At 44.2% G+C, this 23,441-nt stretch overlaps 1 protein-coding gene across 2 annotated transcripts in view; it reads left to right on the top strand.

Annotated features, from left to right (window-relative positions):
* Window positions 1-23,441, top strand: part of SMIM14 (small integral membrane protein 14) — an 80,209-nt gene that overhangs the window by 527 nt on the left and 56,241 nt on the right. The window contains exon 1 of one of the 2 annotated variants that reach the window (XM_070068124.1): window positions 183-616. The exons of the other annotated variant lie outside the window; for it this stretch is intronic. The gene's annotated coding sequence lies outside the window, so the exon portion shown is untranslated. Of the gene's footprint in view, window positions 1-182; window positions 617-23,441 lie in introns of those variants that run through there. 2 annotated transcript variants of the gene reach the window in all.

The raw sequence follows: 23,441 nt of genomic DNA, 5'->3' as shown, positions 1-23,441 counted from the left end.
AGGCGGGGAGCCCGTAGTTGGGGTCTCCCTGCAGGAAGCCAGAGTCGGGGCTTGGCAGCAGAGTGGACGGTAGCCACGGGTGGTTTTATTTTTGGGGGCCAGGTCGTCAACACGGGCGGAGGCGGACCCGTGGAGTTAAAAAGAAGTGTGTGTGTGTGTGTGTGTGTGTGTGTGTGTGTTAGCCGGAAGGAGCAATTCGACAACCCCGAAATCCACACTGGATCCTTTACCCTGGTCCCTCAGCCCTCTCTGGGCACGATGAAGTCACTCAGAGGCGTCCTTTGTTGTGACTGCCGAGACGGGAGAGCTGCCATCCTGAAAGCGAGAGTCGCGAATCGAAAGGGTTCCCCTTTTTCTCTGTGCGTTGGGTGAGCGGGACCCGAGCTGACGGCGCAGCAGACACCTCGATAGGAACGCAGACCGTCTGCAGGCAGCAGCTGTGGGCGTCCCGAAGTTTCCCAGAGTGGCTGTTTTCATACGTGAGGGTTTTTTCGCCCAGGCGGTATTTGTAGCTGTAGGCAGTCGGGATGTTTTCAGTCGCCGGAGTTGGCAGCACCAGGAATGTGGCCTGGATACTAGAACGCGTAATTTTTCTATCAAGAGAAGCTCCACGCAGGTAATACTCGGCGTTTGTGGAAGAGAGCTTGCAGTCTGGGTGTTTCATTGTCAGAAACTGCGCGGGCAGCGGTACGGACGATCACTCGGCAAAGCCTTGCAGGTGTTTTGAGTCCTGAGCCCCTTAGGACGGTGCAGGAGGCTGCGTTCCCTCCCTGCCGCTTTGAGGTGTCTGCTCGCGCGAATTCCTTTAGAGCTGGCTCTGAGCCTGCCGTCCTCACCCAGCGCTATGGAGACCGAAAACCAAGCCTTTTTTCCCTAACTTGGTTTTAAAAAACAGCCCCCCCACCCCACCCCGTCCCCGCCGCCGCGGCCACCGCCACCACACGGTCGTGGACGTGTTCCTGTGGTGTACAGCGAGCGAGGAGGAAGGACAGAAGTGTGTGCTGATTGCCCCTTAGTCAACCCAGAAGGAATTCTTAATGAATTTCAATTACTTCTTTGAAGGGTATGTCCTTGTGGTATAACTTGGCCCTTTTAACTTTTTTCCTACTATGCCTGCCATTGAGATCTTTTTCCCTTACTACCACAGCTGTAATCCCGATTTAGATAAATATTTTCTTGAAGTTCCTCTTTTTCAGTTGTTTCCCTTTTCTGTTACCCTATAACTGAATATTTTTGCTTATAGGAATGCTTAGTGGTAATAGGAGAAAATGTTGCTAAAAGCAGATAGACAAAAAGGCAGAAAATCATCAATAATGCTGCCACTCATACATCACCAAAGTGTTTGCAGTGGTTTCTATCCTTGCAGATTTATTTTTTGTGTTTATGTATGTTAGAAAATCCTGACACCATACCACATGAGCTTTTGTACAACCTGCTTTTTCACACACTGGTATTTCTTTCTTAAGAAAATTTAAATTTTACAAGTCAAAGACTTTTGGACCTTAACTTTTACGGAATATTCACAGTGTTGGGGAAATTGTAGTTCTTAAAATTATGGTGTTAAAAGCGTTCCTTCCAAATAGCTATGATGATAAATTCGATTTAAGAAATTAATGTGCATCTTTAGGCAAAGTTAGGCTTTGCTTGTTCAGATCCTGGGAGAGCAGGCCTGGCCTGCATTGAGGATCCGGAAGTCTGAAAAGTTCTTGCTGAGTTGGTGGTTTGATTGGAGTACAGGTTTAGTTCTATTCTGTGGTTAGGCCATGCTCCAAATGCTGACCAGCTGTCCAGGTCCCCAGCAATACAGTCCTGGAAGATTGACTTTACATATCCTCATATGTTTGATTAACACTGGATCTTGGGTGTGTGCCCATTTAGTCCACATCTTTACCAGTGGCACTTAAAGGGCCAACTGTGGAAGCAAATGTTGTCATCTTTATCTCAACTCTAAAGGATAAGTACCAAGAAATAGCCTAAATCTAAAATTTCTCAAACCTTTTCAACCTTTGTATCCCTTTCACTTTTCTCTCGAGTAATTGGTCCCCAGTGCTTACTACTCATTATGTGACTTAGTTCTTTTTCTTTGGTTTGCTTTGAGTTACAGCATTTAGTGTGTATTCTAGTCCACTTCTTCCTGTCTCTGTTGCCACCACCTTTGCCGAAATGTCACCACTGTCACCTAATCTGCTGTAACGTTCTGGTCCCCCTGCTTCTACCTGGGCCTTGTATGGTGCATTCTTCTTACCACAGTGTAAAGAGCCTTTACAGTGTGTATCAGATCATCACCCCTTTGTTGAAAGTCTTCCACCTAAGGGCAGAATGAAAGCCAAACTCCTTACCTGGACCTGCCTGATACTGCCTGTCTCTCTTAGCCTTCCTTGTACCCCTCTGCCTAGCTCAGTATTCTGGAATTGGTCACATCTGTTTCTTCCTGTTGTTCAGCCCCAGTGGAATTGTTATCCCTGGAACTTGCTGGCTAGCTTTTACTTGAGGGCCTTTGAACTTCCTCTGTACTGTATGGCTTCAGAGCTCTTCTACCATGTCAGCTGTGGCTTGGTTGCATCATGTCATTCAGGTCTCTCCAGATATTACCTCTTCCAAGAGGTTGCCCTATATCGCCATTCTATTTTTTTTTTTTAAAGATTTATTTTCTTTGAAAAGCAGTTACAGAGGAGAGGGAGAGAGAGAAATCTTCCATCTCACAGAGAGAGGGAAGGGTAGAGAAATCTTCCATCTGCTGGTTCACTCCCTAAATGGCTACAGCTGCTGGCGCTAGGCCAGGCCAAAGCCAGGAATTTCGTCTGGGTCTCCCACTTGAGTGCAGGGGCCCAAGGACTTGAGCCATCTGCTGCTGCTTTCCCAGGCGCAGTAGCAGGGAGCTGGAAGTGGAGCAGGTGTGACTCAAACCGGTACCCATATGGGATGCTGGCATTCCAGGCGGTGGCATAACCTGTTTTGCTACAACACTGGCCCCCATTCTTTTTTTTTTTTCCCACAACATTTATCACTATTTGAAATTCCCCTATTTAATTTTTTTTTGTTTTTTTTTTTTGTTTTTTACTTGAAAGGCAGAGAAAGATGGGGAGAGATCTTTCATCTGCTAGTTCACTTTCCAATTACTTAGAACAGCCAGAGCTGGGCCAGGTTGTAGCCTGGAGCCCAGAATCCAAACAGACTCTCCTATGTGGGTGGCAGAGACCCAACTACTTGGGCCATCTGAAGCCTTCCAGGCCGTGCAGGAAGCTGGAATTGGAAACAGAGGCAGGACTTAGACCCATGAACTCTAATATGGGTGCTGGTGTCCCAAGCAGTGTCTTAAAGCTGTGCCAAATGCCTGCCCCTATTTTTAATATTCTGTCTCCTTCACTGGAAATGAAGCTCTTAGAAAATGGGGACCTTGTCTGTCCTTTTAAAGACTGATTTATTTGAAAGGCAGAGTGACACAGATGTCTTCTGTCTGCTGGTTCATACCCCAAATGTCCACAACAGCCAGGGCTAGACCAAGCTAAAGCCAGGGACCCTGAAAACAATCTGGGTCTCCCATGTAGGTGGCAGGGACCCAGGTACTTGGGGTTTCATCCACTGCCTCCCAGGTGTGTTAGCAGGGAGCTGGATTGGAAGCAGAGCAGCTGAGAGTGAAACACTCCAATATGGGATGTGGGCGTCCCAAGTGGAAGCCTAACCTGCTGCGCCACGATGCTAGTCTTTTGTCTTGTTCACTGCATTGTAGGTACTCAGTATTGGTTAAATGAAAAACACTTGGTGAAAATGTATTCCCCTTGAACACATACTCTATTTTAGATCGGTTCATTCTGGGGAAGAGCCCTAATTAGCAGCTTTTTATAGGAGGGTAGTGCCTTAATTCTCTTAAGTAATTCTTCACATTTGGGCCAGAGAACACTCATATTGTACTTAAAACCTATGAAAGTAATCCCTGGGAGAAAGGAGTCTCCCGAATCTGCAGTTTCAACAACTCCCTAAGGTGATTTTAATGCACATTAAAGTTTGAGAATGTCTCGCAGTATTTTAATGGCTCTTCTCAGAGGTGGTTTCTTGTTTTTTACTAGTGATATAACTGCCATTTTTGGGGAACATGCTTGATGTGGCAGTTACTGTGCTAAAAATCGCTCTTACGTATTTTTCATTTAACTGCAAAGCAACTCAGATATGGGTTTCCCCACTCTGATTTTACAAGTGGAGACACAGTGACAGAATCTTGGATTTGAACCCACGTCGATTGTCGAAACCACTTCCCTGCTGCTTTTATACTACAGCGTTTAGAATTGTATTCAGTACTTTGGTGAAAATGGGCCATGTTTTAGTTAAGGACAAGATAGTGTTTTCTGTCCCGTTTCCAATCCTGTCCTTACTGAAGTCTATTGTTGGTTGCTTTTTGTGTTTTTTTTTGTGTGTGTGTGTGTGTGTGTGTTTTGCTTTTTTGGCCTAAAGTTGGACAGTTGGTAAGTGACCTTAAGAAACATTCTATAAAGGCTTCTAGGTCTTCTTACTTTGTTGTATCCAGTGCTGAGAGTGCACCAGACTTAAATTTGGAGTGTTTTCTCCTTGTGTCTTCACATTCCCCACACCAAAACCCATCCTTCCCTTTCTACTTTGTTACAGTCAATTGAGTTCTTCCTACACTTTCTCTGTTGGTTTAGGTGTTTTGTAAACCTCAGGTTTCTCACTATATGGCTTTCTTCGAAATAAGTTTAAAAATGTTAAATTTGTGTTGACTGGGGGGAAGGGGCAGATTTCAAACCAGAGAAATGCTTGTTTCTCACGTTCCTGCCTTAGTGTTGCAGCCTGGCCATTTGCTTCTGTGGAGGCTCGTCATACAGAGCTGTAGTCTAACCCACTTTGGGCTTTTGCATAGAGCCATGTGTGTCTCCCATATTTCACCTGCTTGTTACAGAAAGATTGCAATGAACAGTAATAGATAAAGCCAGCAGTAATAGAATCTCTCTCCTCTTAGAAGTCATCTCTGTGTATTTCTGTCTAATTTTTAAAAAACATGTATTTGGTGTAAATGAGATATTAACCCGTACATGCTTATATCCTAATTTTTGTTTTTGTTTAGCATAATGAGCTTTTTATTATGGCCTTACAAGCTTTTTAACTGGTTACAAATTTATGTAAGATATTTTGAGTAACGTGACTTGAAATTTTCTTTTAATGCTGGACGTGAATGTTTCAATTTTTCACCATAATACATAATATTGTAATGATCTCTAGCTTTAAATGGTTAACCCAAATTCTGAATAATTAACCGCAACCAGTCCAATTTTAAAAAGGAGCCATACTAAAGGCATTTTAATGATTGCAAAATTATTTTAATCAAAATTCAAATTCATTCAGCATGTATATACTGGCATATGCCTAGAAAATTTGCATGACTTTTTTTCCATAAAGATTCATTATGTTTACTTGAAAGAGTGACAGGGAGAGACAGAGGGAGAAAGCAGTCTTCACCTGCTGGTTCACTCCGCAAATGGCCACAGCAGCTAGGGCTGGGCCAGGAGCCAGGAACTATACCCTGGTTTCCCACGTGGGTGGCAGGGGCCAAGCACTTGGGCCGTCTTCCACTGCTTTCCCAGGTGCATTAGCAGAGAACCAGATTGTGAGTGGAGTAGCCAGGATGTGAGTGGGTGCTCCGATATGGGATGTTGGCGTTACAGGCAGTGGCTTAACCCGCTGAGCCACAACACCAGCCCCTACTTGAAAGTTTTGAATAGAAGCTACCTTTGGGGAGAGGAGAGTACCTTTTACTTTTCTGAGTTGTTGGTTTTTTTTTTTCTTTTTACTTTCAGTGTTTGAAATGTTTCACTATAAATGTGTATTGATTTTTAAAAACATCAACCTTTTGGAAAAATATATATTTTTCAGTGTATAGTATATATTGTAAACAACAGTTTAAATGATAGTGTTTTTATTTTGGAGAAAGAAGTTGCCTTGTTGCTTATTTTCATACTGAATTTTCATTTCCTTGTTTTCTTTTTTTAAATTTAGGTCAAAGCACAGATGTGAGTCTTAGCTTTGTGAAAGTACTGAGTGAAACTGATTTATGCTTGACTGCACTCATTGACAAGTGTTACAAGTGGGAAGCTTTGAAAATTTTAACAGCTAATAAAGATACTTCAAATCAGGTTAGGGATGCAGTGAGCATCTTTATGGTATATGCACTAGACTTAGAGGTCATTTTTCTGACTGCTACATGTTTTGCCTTACACCATTGTTTTTTTTAAACAAGTTTAATTTTTAAAAAAATATTTATTAAAAGGCAGAGTTAGAGAATCTTCTACCTGATGGTAGAATAGAGAGAGAGATCTTCTACCCCAAATAGCTTCAATGGCTGGGGCTGGGCCAGGCCAGAACCAGGAGCCTGGAACTCTTATCTGGGTCTCTCACGTGGGTGACAGGGGCCCAAGTACTTGAGCCATCTTCTGCTGCTTTCCCAGGTGCATTAACAGGGACCTGACCCAGCACCCATATGCATCACAGGCTGTTGCATAACTTGCCGTGCCACAACACCGACCCTAAACACGTTAAATTTTTACATAGTACAGTTGTACCTTGGTCTGTGGGGCATTGGTTCTATAAGCCCCTTGCATGCCAAGATATAATTTACACATCTTCATCTCTAGATCTTTAAATAATCTCAGGAATACTTATATTACCTAATGCAATGTTAATTCTCTGTTATTGTTTATGGAATAATGACAAGGCAAAAGTCTCTATATGTTCAATTACAGATGCAGTGTTTTTCCCCTGAGTGTTTTCCATCCATGGTTGATTGAGTCCATGGATGTGGAATCCAAAAATATAGAGGGCTGACCGTATGTATTTTAAAAGTTATAATCTTTATTTTGGCCAGCCCTGACCAAAGCCAGGAGCTGGGAACACAATCCAGGTCTTCCACATAATTGGCATGGACCCAGCTGCTTGAACCATCAATGAGCCTCCCGGGGTGTTCATTAGCAGAAAGTTAGAATCAAGAGTGAAGCTGGGGGCCCGGCGCTGTGGCGTAGTAGGTAAAGTCGTCACCTGTAGTACCAGCATTGTTCAAGTCCCAGCTGTTCCACTTTCCATCTGGCTCTCTGCTATGGCCTGGGAAAGTGGTGGAGGATGCCTCAAGTTCTTGGGCCCCTGCACTTCGTGGGAGATCTGAAGGAAGCTCCTGGTTTTTGGCTTCAGATCAACCTAGCTGTGGCTGTTGTGGCCATTTGGTGAGTGAACCAGCGGATGGAAGCCCTCTCTCTGTCTCTGCATTTCTGACTCTGCCTTTCAAATAAATAATTTTTTTAAGATTTATTTATTTATTTGAAAGGCAGAGTTACAGAGAAGCAGCAGCAGAGAGAGGAGAGACAGACGGACAGAGGTCTTCCATCTGCTGATTCATTAGCCAGAACTGGGCCGATCTGAAGCCAGGAGCTTCTTCCAGGTGTCCCATGTGGGTGCAGGGGCCCAAGGACTTGGGCCATCTTTCACTGCTTTCCGAGGCCATAGCAGAAAGCTGGATCAGAAGTGGAGCATCCAGGACTCAAACCAGCGCCCATGTGGGATGCTGACACTGCAGGTGGAGGATTAACCTGTGCCACAGTGCTGGCCCTATTTTGTTACTTTTAGCAGAGGTGAAGTAAAGGAAACAACCTTTCTTGGGATTTTAGACAGACTTTAAATTCTCTGATGTTTATTGAACATTTTCTTTTTAAAAAATTTTTACTTTTAAAATTTATTTGAAAGTGCAGAGACACAGAGAGCTCCCATTCACTGGTTCAATCCAGAAATAACTAACATCTAGAGAGGGGCTGGGGCCAGAGTTGGGAGCCTGAGTGCAGTTCAGGTCTCCTATGAGGGTGGCAGGAACCCAGCTACTTGAGCTATTACTGCTAACTCTGAGATCTGCATTGACAGGAAGCTGGAGTCAGGAACCAGAGCTGGGACTTGAACCCAGGCACTCCAGTGTGGAATGTGGGCATCTTCACTGCTAGGCTAAATGCTAGTCCAGCATTGCTTTCTTTAGCACAGAAGTCATCATCATGAATGACGTTTATTTTTACTTCTGTGCACTTATGTCATCATGGCGTGATCTGGATGAGAGAGGCTGGGAGTTACACGATTCAGGAGAGCGGTAGCTGTAACTCTTGCTTTCTGCCCAGAAGAATCATAAAGGCAAGCAAGTCAATGAGAGTGATAACTGAGAAAATGTTTTTATTCTACTCTGATTGATTCAAATGATGTAATTTACAAACTAGTAGCACTGCTTGAGCTATACCTCACAGTTTCAGATCTTACCAGTGCCCTGGAAGACAGCTGTTGAAAACTGCTTAGCATTTATAAGTAGCTTGTAGCCGCTGTGATTTGGGATCAGATGGTATGGATTTTGTGAAGATTTCTTTGCTCGTCTGAGAGGCAGAATTACAGACAGGGAGAGACTGAGAGAGATCTTCCATCCACTAGTTCTCTCCCCAGATGGCTGCAACAGCCAAGATTGGGTCAAGGTTGAAGCCAGGAGCCTAGAACCCCATCTGGTATGTGTGTGGCAGGGACCCAAGGACTTGGGCCATCTTCTATTCTCTTCCCAGGTGCATTAACAGGAAGCTGGATTGGAAGTGGAATAGCCAGGATTTACACCAGTGCCCATAAAGAATGCTAGTGTCGCAATCAGTAGCTTAACCTGCTATGCCACAGCACCAGCCCCAGTATGAACTTTTTTTGTTCCATACTCTGTGCAGTGTTTCTGTTTTTAGCTTATGAGGAGCACAGCTATTTCCCTTAGTTTAAAATTTTTTACTTGAAATATGCCTAATATTGTTAGAGAAATTTTAGAAAATATCTTCAGCATTTAAAACATTTGGTTATGAGGTTGAAAATAAGATGATTCAGTTGAAGTTTTACTTGGTTTGAAAGTTTTATACCTTTTACTGGAGTTTGACGAGTGTGAAGAGAGTCTTAATGTATAAGAAATTAGCAGATGAGAGACGGAAAAACCAGAAATCTCTTTTCCCCTTTGTGCAGAAGGCAGACATTCAAAGTGGTAAAAGAGAGAGTTAAAGGTATCTTAGATTGGAATTGGCCCAGAGCAAGTTTAGGTTTACAAAGCCCTTTCAAATTCTCACTTGGTCCTGCCACAATTCTTTAAAAGAATAGTTTCAGTTACCACTCCTATTTTATAGATCAGCTGAAGTCACACAGAGGCTAAGTAATTTATCCATTTCTCAGTAGTTCCATAACTTGAAGCTTTTTTTGTATTCCCTTTCTTTGGTTTGCCTTGTTGGGAAGTCTCCAAGGACACTTAAATGTCAGTTGGCAACTTAAAAAAAAAAAAACAACACTATTTATCTGAAAGAGAGAGACAGAGATCTATTTTTTGGTTCACTTCTCCAATGCCTTCATAAGTTAGGGCTGAGCCAGGCTGAAGCTGGGAGCCTGGAAGTCCATCTGTGTCTCCTCTGTGGGTGGCGGGGACTCAGGTACCTGAACCATTATCTGCTGCCTTCCAGAAGCATTAGCAGGAAGCTGGATTGGAAGTGGAGTAGCCAGGTCTCCTAACTGGATTGTCTGATGTGATGCAGGTATCCCAGGCAGCTGTCTATAACTGTCTATAACTTGCTGCTCTGTAACACCCATTCATTCATTCATTTATTTGAAAGATCTTCCTTCCTGTGCCTATTCACACAAATGCCTACAACAGCCTGGGATGGTCCAGGCCAAAGCCAAGAGTCTAGAACTCAATCTGGGTCTCCCATGTTGGTGGCAGGGATCCAACTACTTGAGCCATTGCCTCCTGCCTCCCAGGGTCTGCATTAGCAGGAAGCTAGATTGGAGGCAGAACCAGGACTTGAACCCAGGTACTTTGAATAAGGATGCAGGCGTCTTAAGTGGTAACTTATCAGCTGTACCAGTGCTCACCACCAATCACTCTGTAAAAATGTTTATTTTCATTTTATTTGAGAGACACAAATATATCTCCATTTTCTGGTTCATTCCCCAAATGAATGCCACAGCTGGATCTGGGCCAGGCTGAAGCCAGGACCTGGGAACTCAGTTTGGGTCTCTCAAGTGAATAGCAGGTACGCAAGTACTTGAGCCATCACACGTTGCCTTCCAGGAAGCTGGAATCAGAAGTGGGGCATCAGTGCTAGCACTGAGGCATTGTGGGCTAATCCTTTACCTGCAGTGCTGGCATCCCATATGGGCACCAGTTCCAGTCCCAGCTGCTCCACTTCCAATCCAGCTCTCTGCTTATAGCCTGGGAAGGCAGTGAAAGATGGCCCAAGTGCTTGGGCCCCTGCACCCGTGTGGGAGACCTGGAAGAAGCTCCAGGCTTTGGATTGGCCCAGCTCTGGCTGTGGTAGCCATTTTGGGAGTGAGCCAGCAGATGGAAGACCTTTCTTTCTCCCTCTCTCTGTCTATAACTCTACATCTCAAATAACCAAGTGGAGGCATTACTTGAACTACTATGTCAGGCACTCTGACACAGGACTCAGGTGTCCCAAACGGCATCCTAGCCACTGCCCCCTGAATCATTTACATAAGACATTATTCTGTTCCATGATGTCTTGGGCAAGTTTAATCAAAAGTGATTTCTAGAATATTCAAATACAGATAAGGGGGAAAAAGCATCATTGAGTGAAGAGAAGGTAATGTTTAAGACATCATGTTGGAGCTGGCACTGCAGCATAGCAGGTAAAGCTGCCACCTGCAGTGCTGGCATCACATATGCGCACTGGTTCAAGTCCTGGCTGCTCCACATCTGATCCAGTTCTCTGTTATGGCCTGGGAAAGCAGTGGAGGATGGTCCAGGTCCTTAGGCCCCTGCACCCATGTGGGAAGACCCAGAGGAAGCTCCTGGCTTCGGATTGGCACAGGTCTCAACATTGCAGCCAACTGGGGAGTGAACCAGTGGATGGAAGACCTCTCTCTGTAACTCTTTCAAATAAATAAATAAATCTTAATAATAAAAGAGAAAGATATGTTTTGGTCTGAATGCTTGTGGTCCTTCAAAATTCAAATTTGAAATTTTTACCCCTAGTGTTTTGGTATTAGGCAGTAGAAGTCTTTGGGAGGTAAATGGAACATTAGGGAAGAGCCTTCAAGAATAGGATTTATAAAATAAAACTGAGATGGCTCCACACCATAGGGAGGTCATGAGCCATGGGGGTATGGCCACTTTGTGCCTGGATTTCTTTTTTTTTCTTTTAAAAAGTTATTTATTTGAAAGAGATACAGAGGAAGAGAGACAGAGGCAGGGACAGAGATCTTCCAAATGGTCAGGGCTAGGCCAGGCCAAAGCCAGGGGCCAAAAGCTTCATCGGGGTCTCCCAAGTAAGTGCAGAAGCCCAACCGCTTGGGCCGTCTTCCACTGTTTTCCCAGGCGCATTAGCAGAGAACTGGATGGGAAGTGGAGCATCTGGGACTTGAACCATTGCCTATGTGGGATGTTAGCACTGCTGGTGGTGCCTATACCTGCTACACCACAGTGCTGACCCTGTGCCTGGATTTCTAAGGATGTAGCTGCACTGAGCCTTGGCGGGGGGGGGGGGCGGGCACCAGCTGGGCAGATGACCATCATAGGCTCCCCACTAGAGTAATGCCTACTGGGGTTACAAGTATGATTTCAGCACACAAGAGCAGCAGTGGTCTGCATCCAGCAAAGCCAGGGGAACTGAGCTGCTTAGAGCCTTGAGGACTTAACACCTGCCCCAGTGTGCGTCTATGGCAGGACACTGAGTTAGGTATGATTCTTGAGCTGTAAGACTAACGTTTGTACTTCCTTGGGGCCTGCACCCCTCTCTCCTTTCTTGTTTCACCTTTTTGAAATGGGAATGTTTATCCTGGATCTGTCTTGTATTTGGGAACCAGTTTGTTTGACTTCATAGGTTCACAGTGGGAGAGCAAGTTGTCTCTGGATGAATTGTACCTTGAACTCACCATATTTGATTATATACTTAGATGAGCCTTTGGACTTCAAACTTTTGATACAGACAAGACTTTTGGAGCTGTTGAAATAAAATAAATGTATTTTACATTCAAGAAGGACATGAGTTTTTTTGGGGGGGGCATAGGCAGAATGCTATGGCCTGAATGTATCCCCCAAAATTCATATATTGAAAACGTGATCACCAGTTCAATGATATTAAAAGGTAGTGACAGGGCCGGCACTATGGCGTAGGGGGTAAAGCCGCCGCCTGCAGTACTAGAATCCCATGTGGGCGCCGATTTGAGTCCTGGCTGCTCCACTTCTGGTCCAGCTCTCTGCTATGGCCTGGGAAGCAGTAGAGGATAGCCCAAGTCCTTAGACCCCTGCACCTGTTTGGGAGGCCTGGAGGAGGCTCCTGGCTCCGGATCAGCTTAGCTCCGACCATTGTGGCTATCTGGGGAGTGAACCGGTGGATGGAAGACCTCTCTCTTTCTCTTTTTCTTTCTCTTTCTTTCTCTCTTTCTCTCTCTCTCTTTCTCTCCTTCTGCTTCTCTCTAACTCTACCTTAAAAATCAATCTTAAAAAAAAAAAAAGGTAGTGGCCTGTGGGAAGTGATTAGATCATGAAGGCAGAGCATTCACAATTAGATTTATTTATTTATTTGAAAGGCAGATATAGGTCTTCCATCCGCTGGTTCACTCCCCAAATGGCCGCAACCACCAGAGCTGTGCTGATCAGGAGCCAGGAGCCAGGAGCCAGGAGCTTCTTCCAGGTCTCCCACACGGGTGCAGGGCCCCAAGGACTTGTGCCATCTTCTGTTGCTATCCCAGGCCATAGCAGAGATCTGGATGGGAAGTGGAGCAGCCAGGACTTGAACTGGTGCCCATTTGGATGCTGGCACTGCAGGCGGTAGCTTTACCTGCTATACCACAGTGCAGCACTGGCCACCTGGTTTAGTGCCCTTAAAAAGAGGCCCCGGGGGTCCATTGCTGTGGTGTAGCGGGTAAAGCCAATGCCTGCAGTGCTGGCATCCCAAGTGGGCGCTGGTTCGAGTCCCAGATGCTCCACTTCTGATCCAGCTCTCTGCTATGGCCTGGGAAAGCAGTAGAAGATGCAACCAAATGTGAACAGTGTGAGAAGGCAGCGTCTGTGAACTAAAGAACAGGCTGTACCAGCCTGAATTTGCCTGTGCCTTGATCTTGGACTTCTTAACCTCCAAAAGTGTGAAAAATGAATTTCTGTTACGCTACCCTGCCTTTATTACATTTTTTTAGCAGCACAGTGGACTAAGGCACATAAGCAGAGAGACTCAGGCATATAAGCAGATGGGGTCATATTAAATGACAACCTCAGAAAAAGTGGGAGCATTGGGTGTGGATTTTAACAGAATCCTGTGCTGCTGAGAAATCGAAGAATTATCGAGATGAGGATATTGTTGATAGCTTTTTCAGAGTAAGGCCTAATAGCACGAGGATTGGAAGGCTGAAGAAAGAACTAGTCCTTTTGGTGAATTTTGAGCTTTTTTGCAGAGAGATGACAGTCTGTGACATTTATTGACTGTTAACTATATACTGGTATGTAATTATGGTAGATAACTTACTTAATTTGCTTGCAAGCCCTTGGAGGTCGTGGGCTGCTGCTGCATGCCCCTCTGAGCACTGTTAGCAGTCCCCTGAGGACTTGTGCAGTACATGCTTTACTGTTACTTAATCCCCAGCGGACTTCGGGTCAGCTACATCCTTTTCAGGAAAAGAGAAGTGAGAGAAGACTCAGAGTTGAATCCCACCTTGGTGTGTGGTATGACTTAGGGCAAGTTGCGGGCGCTCTCTAGGCCTCAGTTTTCAGTTTTCCCTGTAGAAATGAATGGCTGGGAAGCACTGCGTCTCAGAAGTCACAGTAGCACTGTTTGTACAATTGTAGTTTGCTGGATATGAAGAGATGAAGGCTGGGCAGCCCCTGTCTATACCTGGCGCTTACTGCAGTGGCTCGTGTGGGCCTCCTGGCTCTGCTGCCTTGCCGCTGCTGTCCCCTTTCCACGCTGAGGGAATTAGGCTGCTGTTGTCCCTTTCAGCCGTTCTGCTCTAGTCTCTTGAGGAGTATGCCCCCTGAAAGGCTTTTTAATAAAGTGCTTCATTTTCTTGAATTTTTTAAGATTTCAGAGGTAGGCTTTGCATCGTTTTTGCGTCTAAAGAATAGCTGTTTGCATGTAGAAGAGTATAGGTCATTGGGTTAATACAGAGAATATTATAACAAGTTTATAAGTATAATGACTTGACTATTTGAATTTTAAAAATTTGTCATGATAGGATTCAGGGAGTTTTAACTCCTAGGCATAAAGGATTGTGATTTTTAGGATATATAGCAGGGTTTATTCTGCATTTTCATTCTTAAACAGTCTTTAGCTCCTCCCAGGCATAGCTTTAGCATGATTTTTAACAATGATTGATCTGAATGTGAGCTTGCATCTTTCTTTTCCTTGCCTACTTCTCATCAGAGATGGAAATGTAATTTAAAAGTATGTCCTTAAGAATAATATGAGGCCGGTGCTGTGGCTCACTTGGCTAATCCTCCGCCTGCGGCACTGGCACCCTGGGTTCTAGTCCCGATTGGGGCACCGGATTCTGTCCCGGTTGCTCCTCTTCCAGTCCAGCTCTCTGCTGTGGCCCGGGAGTGCAGTGGAGGATGGCCCAAGTGCTTGGGTCTACACCCGCATGGGAGACCGGGAAGAAGCACCCGGCTCTTGGTTTTGGATCGGTGCAGCGCCGGCTGTAGCAGCCATTAGGGGAGTGAACCAACGGAAGGAAGACCTTTCTCTCTGTCTCTCTCTCTTACTGTCTATAATGCTACCTGTCAAATAATAATTTAAAAAAATATGAAGTCAGTTGATACTTTCCTAATTTCTGTACTGCTCTACAATGATATTTGTGAAAGGGAAACAAATGTAACTAGCTCATGATTAGTAATATCTGGCAGATGTGGATTGAGACTTGGTCAGGAAATCTTAAGGTGATTTCCTGGCCAGGATCTGTCGCATACTAGATGAGTGATCATGGTCAAAATGCTTCTTCAGTTTTAAAACAGGGATAGTTGGCCGGCACCATGGCTCACTAGGCTAATCCTCCACCTGTGGCGCCGGTACCCTGGGTTCTAGTCGCGGTTGGGGTGCCAGATTCTGTCCTAGTTGCCCCTCTTCCAGTCCAGCTCTCTGCTGTGGCCTGGGAGTGCAGTGGAGGATGACCCAAGTGCTTGGGCCCTGCACCCCATGGGAGACCAGGAGAAGCACCTGGCTCTTGGCTTCAGATCGGTGTAGTGCGCTGGCCGCAGCGCGCCGGCTGTGGCGGCCATTTGGGGAGTGAACCAACAGAAAAAGGAAGACCTTTCTGTCTGTCTCTCTCACTGTCCACGCTTAAATGCTGGCACAGCATTTAAGACACCATTTGGGACACCTGCATCCCATTTTGGACTGCCTGGGTTCCAGGCCCAGTTCTGCTTTCTAGTCTAGCTTCCAGCTGATGGGTACCTGAAAGGGAGCAGGTGATGGTCCAAGTGCCTGAGTCTCTGCCACTTATGTGGGAAACCCAGGTTGACTGGTCTTTAGCTGCTGTGGGCATTTCAAGAATAAACCAGTGGATGGAAGGAAGATCTCTCCTCTCCTCTCCTCTCCTCTCCTCTCCCCTCCCCTCCCCTCCCCTCCCCTCCCCTCCCCTCCTCTCCCCTCTCCTCCCCTCTCTTCCTCTCCCCTCTCCCCTCTTCTTTTCTTTTCCCCCTCCCCTCCCCTCCCCATGAATGCCTGCAACAGTGTGGCTAGGCCAGGCTGAAGCCAGGAGCCCAGACCTCCATCCTAGTCTGCCACAAGGGTGGTAGAGATGCAATAAATGAACTGTAATCTGCTGCCTCCCAGGGTGCACATGAGCAAGAAGCTGGATTGGAAGCAGTATAGCTGGGACTCAAACCGGCACACTGGATATGGGTTGGACATCCTGAGCAGCATCCTAACAGCTGCACCAAATGCCCGCATGAGAGCGTCTATTTATATATGTAGTTTGTAATTTCTTCACTGATAATGGGATTTGATTCATTTTGCAACACATCTACTTACACTATTAGAATTCCTTTTATTATCTACAGTAGCCCCCCCTTACCTGAAAATCATGGTGGTCTGAAAATATTAGCTGGGAAATTCCAGATTTTAAGCAGAAGCTGTAAGTTGCGTGCCTTTCTGAGTCGCATGGATCGTCCTTTGTCCAGGGCATCCGCACCGGATGTGCTGCTGTCTAGGTTATCAGATGCACTCGCACAGTGCTGCCGTCTTCTCTCCAGGTGACCTTTATTTTACTGAACGATAGCTGCAAAGCACAGCATGGTGATACTGGCAATTTGGAAATGTCAGAGGGGAAAAAGTGCTACCTGCTACTTTGAGGTGAAAAGGTGACACACTGACTTAATCAGGAAAGGAAAACAGTTGTGTGTTATGTTTGCTAAGAACTAAAGTAAGAATGAACCTTTCATGAAATTGTGAAGAAGGAAATAGAAATTCATGCCAATCTTTTCCTCTTTTTAAGATTATTTATTATTTATTTGAAAAAAAAAAAAAGAGATCTATCCTTTGGTTTATTCCCTAATTGCTGCACTGCTGGGGATGGGCCAGGCTAAAACCAGGAGCCTGGAACTCCATCCAGGTCTCTTATGTGGGTTGCAGGGGCCCAGGTCCTTCGGCCATCTTCCATTGCCTTCCCAGGTGCACTAGCAGGGAGTTGGGTCAGAACTGAACAGCTGTGAGTCAAACTGAAGCTTGTATGGGATGCCAGGGTTGCAAGTAGTGGCTTTGTCTCAAACTGCATGGCACATAAAAGAAAACATTTTGAGAGAGATCACAGTCACATCGTTTTCATTACAGTATGTTGTTACAGTTATACTTTATTATTATAAATCTCTTACTGTGTCTACTTGGTAAGTTAAACTATCATAGATGTGTATGTTTAGGAACAAACAGATGTATATATAGGGTTTGATAATCTCAGTTTCAGGCATTCTTCATGGTCTTGGAACATGACCCCTGCAGATGGCAGATTTTTAAGTCCAACCAGCAAATTCTGGGATGATGGAGGCTCAGGCAGAGTTTGGACAACTTAATATGTTCAATTGCAGACAGAATTGAAATATTATTTGTCCCAAGTGCTAGTATTTCTGGTTGATGGAAGAAAAAACAGCTTATTGTAAGGTTATTATTTGAAAAGTTAATTCTTTCAAGTAGTTAAAATATTCACGTGAAGATACAGAATTCAGAAGACACAAAACCTATACAATGAGAAGTCTTCTGTCCCTGGCAACCAATTATATAATTATTTCAAAATACTAAATTCTTAAAGTTTAGGACTATTTGTAAACATCTTTCCCTAGATAAATACCCTTAAGTTATTTATGTCTGGAAGTTTGGCTTTTTACTTTGGGTAATATCTTTTGTTTATAAATGTGTACATAAATGTAGGCATTTATGTATGCTCTTATGTAAATACATAATTTGGTTCAAAAGAACAAAATGTATAGAAAAGCAGGAAAAACAAAAACCATCATCTGATCCACCTTAGCAGGAACTGTGTAGTCATTTTAATGTTTAAATTCTGTGAATGTATTAGTTCTACTTTCTTTTTTAACCTTTAACCACAAGAATTTCACATTGAACATACTAGATTTCTGACTCATTTCTTGTGAGGGAAATGAATCTCAGTAATGTTGCTCTTGGAAGAAGCAGCAGAGAACTAACCTTTATTGAAGAAGAAAGGAAATTAAAGATTGGCTAAGAAGAGAGAGGTTAAATAAGGTGCAGCTTGGAAAAAAATTGAGGGAAAAAATTCAATTTGCAGTAATTCTTGGTCTTTAGAACTGATTGCTCTTATTTCTGTTTTTTTTTTTTTTTTTTTTTTTTTTTTCTTTTTCTACACTCTAAGGAATGGATCTTAGATGTACAGAGGACAGTCACACTGTTCTGTTTTGATGTGGATAGCAGAGGATTTATTTTTTAAAGATTTAGTTACTTTATTTGAAAGGCAGAATTAGAGGCAGAGGCAGAGGGAGGTCTTCCATCCACTGGTTCACTTCCCAAAGGGCCACAATGGCCGGAGCTGAACTGATCTGAAGCCAGGAGCCAGGAGCTTCTTTCAGGTCTCCCAGGTGGGTGCAGGGGCCCAAGCACTTGGGCCATCTTCAGCTTTCCCAGGCCATAGCAGAGAGCTGGATCAGAGCATGGTCTCAAACTGGTGCCCATATGGGATGGCAGCACTGCGGGCGGCAGCTTTACCAGCTATGCCACAATACTTGCCCCAAGAGGATTTATTTAAAAAGGAAAGAAGGGCCGGCGCCGCGGCTCACTAGGCTAATCCTCCACCTCGCGGCGCCGGCACACCAGGTTCTAATCCCAGTCGGGGAGCCAGATTCTGTCCTGGTTGCCCCTCTTCCAGGCCAGCTCTCTGCTGTGGCCAGGGAGTGCAGTGGAGGATGGCCCAAGTGCTTGGGCCCTGCACCCCATGGGAGACCAGGATAAGTACCTGGCTCCTGCCCATCGGATCAGCGCGGTGTGCCGGCCGTAGCGCGCCGGCCGCGGCGGCCATTGGAGAGTGAACCAACGGTAAAGGAAGACCTTTCTTTCTCACTGTCCACTCTGCCTGTCAAAAACAAAACAAAACAAAAAACGAATTTCTCAAGTCATGCATTCAGTTTATATATGCTCCCTCAGTGGAAACTGAGTGGCAGGGTTCTGATACTCCAAGCCCTAAAATGTACAGGAATCGAATGCTGGGGAGAACAGAAATGCCTAATAGGCAGTACTGTGCCTCAAATCAAAATTAATATATAAGCTTCTTGGTAGGCTACAGAAAGGATGCTTTCAAGAAATTTCTGGAGATCTACAGATAGCTGGGAAAATGTTATGCATTGTTAATTTAAGATAAAATGTCAGAAATAATCTGTATCTTTGTATTTCTACAAGAACTTTCTTGGGATCACCTGGAACTAATGTTCTAACTTTACTTTCCTGTGTATTTTCCAATTGCTCAACCCAGAGTTTCCTACTATGCTATTTTTCATGAGCCTAAACTTGCTAATACATGATTCTTTCCAGCCTTTTTTTCAAATGCTGTGTTTTCAGATTTATAATATGTGTGCCATTTTGTAGGATGGTTTAGTATGCTTTTTTCACGTAACAAGTAAACCCTTTTTCTTGCTATAATTTTTATTTTATTTTTTTAAGATTTTATTTGAGAGGCAGAGTCAGAGAGAAAGAGACAGATAGAAAGGTCTTCATCTACTGGTTTGCTCCCCTAACTGCTGCGATGGCTGATCCAAAGCCAGGAGCCAAGAACTTCTTCTGGGTCTCCCACACAGGTGCAGGCTGGACCATCTTCCACTACTTTCCCAGGCTATAACAGAGAGCTGGATCAGAAGAGAAACAGCCGGACACAAACCAGTACTCATATGGGATGTGGGAACTGCTGGTGGAGGCTTAGCCTACTATGCCACCACGCTGGCCCCCATAGTTTTTATTCTAAAAGCAGTATACTAAACAAGAAAATTAAGTAAAGACATAGTGTATCAAAAAGGTAATGGTTCAGTTTAGTGGTCATGAAACAGTTCACATATAATTACAGATAAATAATAATAGCTTTGGGCAGGTGTTGATTATGAGAAAATTAGTATTTTGTATTTCATGAAAAGGTTTTCATTCTCAGAACTAGAGGAGCAACACATGTTTAGTCTTTGCTGGATTCTGCTTCCTAGTCGTCTGTTCATCTTTGCGTAGTTGTTTGCTTGTGAACAACTCATTGAAAAATGTCTAATTGGAACCACATCCAGATTTGCAGAGACCCTATCAGTTTCATTGCCATGCCAATTCATCCCAAAGTCTTAACTTTCAAGACCCCTTCCTGTAACTTCCACACCCAGTATCCTGGGTGTTGGAACTAGAAATATCCAACCCTCTTAGGAATATCCTGTCTCTGTTTTTAATGGAAGAGCGTATCAGAATAAGCTAGATTTATTCTAGAGGTACTGTTAGCAGGAGACTGATTTTGCTTGCTATACCATGGTACCACTTAGTATAATGTCCCATGAATTTAGTATACTGTAGCTATTTATATTAACATTTGAGTTCTTTATAGTTTTTTGAACTTTCAAAAAGGCACAGCGGGCTATTGCCCTGGCCTGAAGCTCCGGCATCCTATATGGGCACTGGTTCGAGTCCTGGCTGCTCCACTTCTGATCCAGCTCTCTGCTATGGCCTGGGAAAGCAGTAGAAAGTGGTCCAAGTCCTTGGGCCCATGCACCCATGTGGGAGACCCGGAAAAATCTCCTGGCTCCTGGCTTCAGATCAGTTCAGCTCCGGCCATTGTAGCCAACTGGGGAGTGAACCATCGGATGGAAGACCTCTATATCTATCTATCTCTCTCTCTCTCTCTCTCTCTCTGCCTCTCCTCTCTCTGTGTAACTCTATCAAATAAATAAATCTTAAAAAAAAAAAAAAAAACTACTAGGCTGAGACAGAGATCCCATCAGCTGGTTCGTTCCCCAGATGCCCAGAATACCCAGGGCAAGGCCAGGCTGAATGAAATTGGGAGCCAGGAACTTAATCCTACTCTCCCATGTAGGTGGCAAAGCCCAGCTACCTGAACTATCACCTGCTGCCTCTCAGGGTCCGTATTAGGAGGAAGCTGGAATTGGGAACAGAGCCGGCTTCTCTGATAGGAAAAGTGAGCATCTTAACCAGTAGGCCAAATGCCCACCCCTGAACCATTTTAAGTTTATTCCTGAGAAATCAAATCCTCTCTATAAACGTATAATTATTCAGCATACTTTTTAAAAAAGATTTATTTTATGTATTTGAAAGAGTCACAGGGTGGGTAAGGGAAGACAGAAATCTTCATCTCCTGGTTCATTTTCTAAATGGCTGCAATGGCTGGAGCTGGGTTGATCTGAATCCCAGGAGCTTCTTCCAAGTCTCCCACATGGTTGCATGGGCTATCTTCTGCTGCTTTCCCAGGCACATTAGCAGGGAAGTGGTCTGGAAGTGGAGCATCTGGGACTTGAACCGGTACCCATATGTGATACCAGTGCTGCAGACAGTGGCTTTATCCACTATGCCACAGTGTCAGCCCCTTCAGCGTACTTCTGAAAAGCACTTTGTAGTGAAATTACAGTAGCTCTTTTTCAAAAGTTACAAGAATGCTATTAAATTTGTCACACAAACCCCCTCTCCTTTGATAGTCAAATTAGGTAAATTAAACCCACCTAGCCTGAGCTGGAGTGTTTAAGGTTCAAATAGCAAATGATGAATTGGTTAACAGTACTGGAAAACTCTCTCACCACATAAAGAAGCAGGATGACTTACAACAACCAAACTCCACCAGGGAAGATTGTGCTAGTTGTAAAAGAGAAAATTACCCAGATTTGTGGAATAAGAGGAATTACTATTTCTTTCTCAGTGTGCACAGAACATTATGTCACTGCTTTTCTGTGCTACAAATTATTTAGGCGTGCATAGGTTTGAGAACTTAAGATGTGTGAATTTATAATACATTGAGTGCCACATAAAAAGTCAGCTATGGGCCGGCGCCGTGGCTCACTAGGCTAATACTCCGCCTTGCAGCGCCGGCACACCGGGTTCTAGTCCCAGTCGGGGCGCTGGATTCTGTCCCGGTTGCCCCTCTTCCAGGCCAGCTCTCTGCTGTGGCCCAGGAAGGCAGTGGAGGATAGCCCAAGTGCTTGGGCCCTGCACCCCATGGGAGACCAGGATAAGTACCTGGCTCCTGCCTTTGGATCAACGCAGTGCACCAGCCGCAGTGGCCATTAGGGGTGAACCAACGGCAAAGGAAGACCTTTCTCTCTGTCTCTCTCTCTCACTGTCCACTCTGCCTGTCAAAAAAAAAAAAACTATGAATTATTTTGCTTAATATGTTCAAATCCAGAGTTGGACTATTATAAATATTACTTATACTAGGAAAAGGCTGAAAGCTAAATTAAGTTCCTTTTAATGGAGAATTTCAAAATATGAAAAAGAATATTGCTTGAATCATTACCCATTCATCCCGTGGCCCGTTTACTTCATTGATGCCCTTAAATATTTCCCTACTCCGCCTAGATCATTTTGAATTGTTTTAGTACACTGCTTATGGTTTGTTTTTTTTTCTTTTTTTAGTCTTTCTGTGACCTGTCGCAAATTTTTGTCCTCATGGGTCAAACCTTTGACTTTGGTAGCATTGTTCTTCAGGATCAGAGATGCATGTTGAGGAGGGAAAGAAAAATGGCGCAAGCTTTGGTTTAAATTACTTTCAACCAAAAGGCTCTGTGATGCAGATTTACTAGAATCCTCATTTAGTCCCTGTACTGTGTGGCCCTCGCTGGACCAGCTTCTAACTGTCTTAGGAAAACAGGCAAACGTGGGATGAGATTGGTTTAAGTTCTTTTGCTCTGGCACTTAGCTGCTGGTACAAATTGATAGTTGTCCATTATTTGTGTGGGTGTGCATAAATATATATATAAAGGCATTTGGAATTTGCTGTGAGATAGGAAATTTTTAAATTTTCATTTATTTGAAAGGCAGAGAGAAGGAGAGACATCTTCCATCTATTGGTTCACTCCCCAAATGCTCATAACAGCTGGGGTCCTGCCAGGCTGAAGCAAGGAGCCTGGAACCAATCCAGGTCTCATGTGGGTGGCAGGGACCCATGTGCTTTTCCTAGATTTCAAAGAGCCAGGATTTGAACCCAGGCACACTGGGAAGAGAGGTGGGCATCCCAGTTGTCATCCTAACCACTGTGCCACATGCCTGCTCTGTCACATTTTCATTCATACAACAAAGATGATTTTCAAATGGAAACTGTTAACCGAAAACTGAGTAGTACTTAGCTCAAATTTACACAAGGGAAGCTCCACAAAGCTTAGCACCATTGAGAAATGTCCTATTTATAAATAGACTCTCATTTTCCTGGAGGCTGCAGCTCAAGAATAATGTAAAATTCTGGTTTATTTACATGTTCCTGACATATATGGAGGCAGAGAAAGTAAAAGTCATCAGGAATTCAGTAAAGATTGACAGTGCTGTGGCTGAGCACTGAGGAGACAGTGTGACTAAGATGGTTCCTGCCCTCAAGAAGTTGTGTATGTGGAGGGTGGTGATGGGATCTAATTTTGGTAATCAAGTGGATTTAAAAGAGACTTTAATATCGCAGTGCTTTATCACTCAGATTGATAACAAGTGATCAAAACAAGACTCCTTTTCTTTACAAAGTCTGTGCTAGTGTTGTTGTTGTTGTTGTTTAGTAATTCCCACGTTCAGAGGCTGCAGAACTGAATAGGTGTGGAGCATGTTGGTGTTTCAATTTCTTATTTAAAAGTCTTAGCACAGTCCTCTTTTCCTTTAACCAACACTTGATGTGGGAAGATAAGAGAGGGAGGAAGGAAGGACCAGTATTGTGTGCTCCATCTGACATCTTTATTGCCTTTGAACAAACTGAAAGCAGAGTTGAGAAAC

The sequence above is a fragment of the Oryctolagus cuniculus genome, chromosome 2 (genome assembly GCF_964237555.1).
Source record: "Oryctolagus cuniculus chromosome 2, mOryCun1.1, whole genome shotgun sequence".
NCBI classification, from domain to species: domain Eukaryota; kingdom Metazoa; phylum Chordata; class Mammalia; order Lagomorpha; family Leporidae; genus Oryctolagus; species Oryctolagus cuniculus.
Note: the sequence above shows the minus strand (reverse complement) of the source record. Positions and strands in the feature narration are given on the sequence as shown.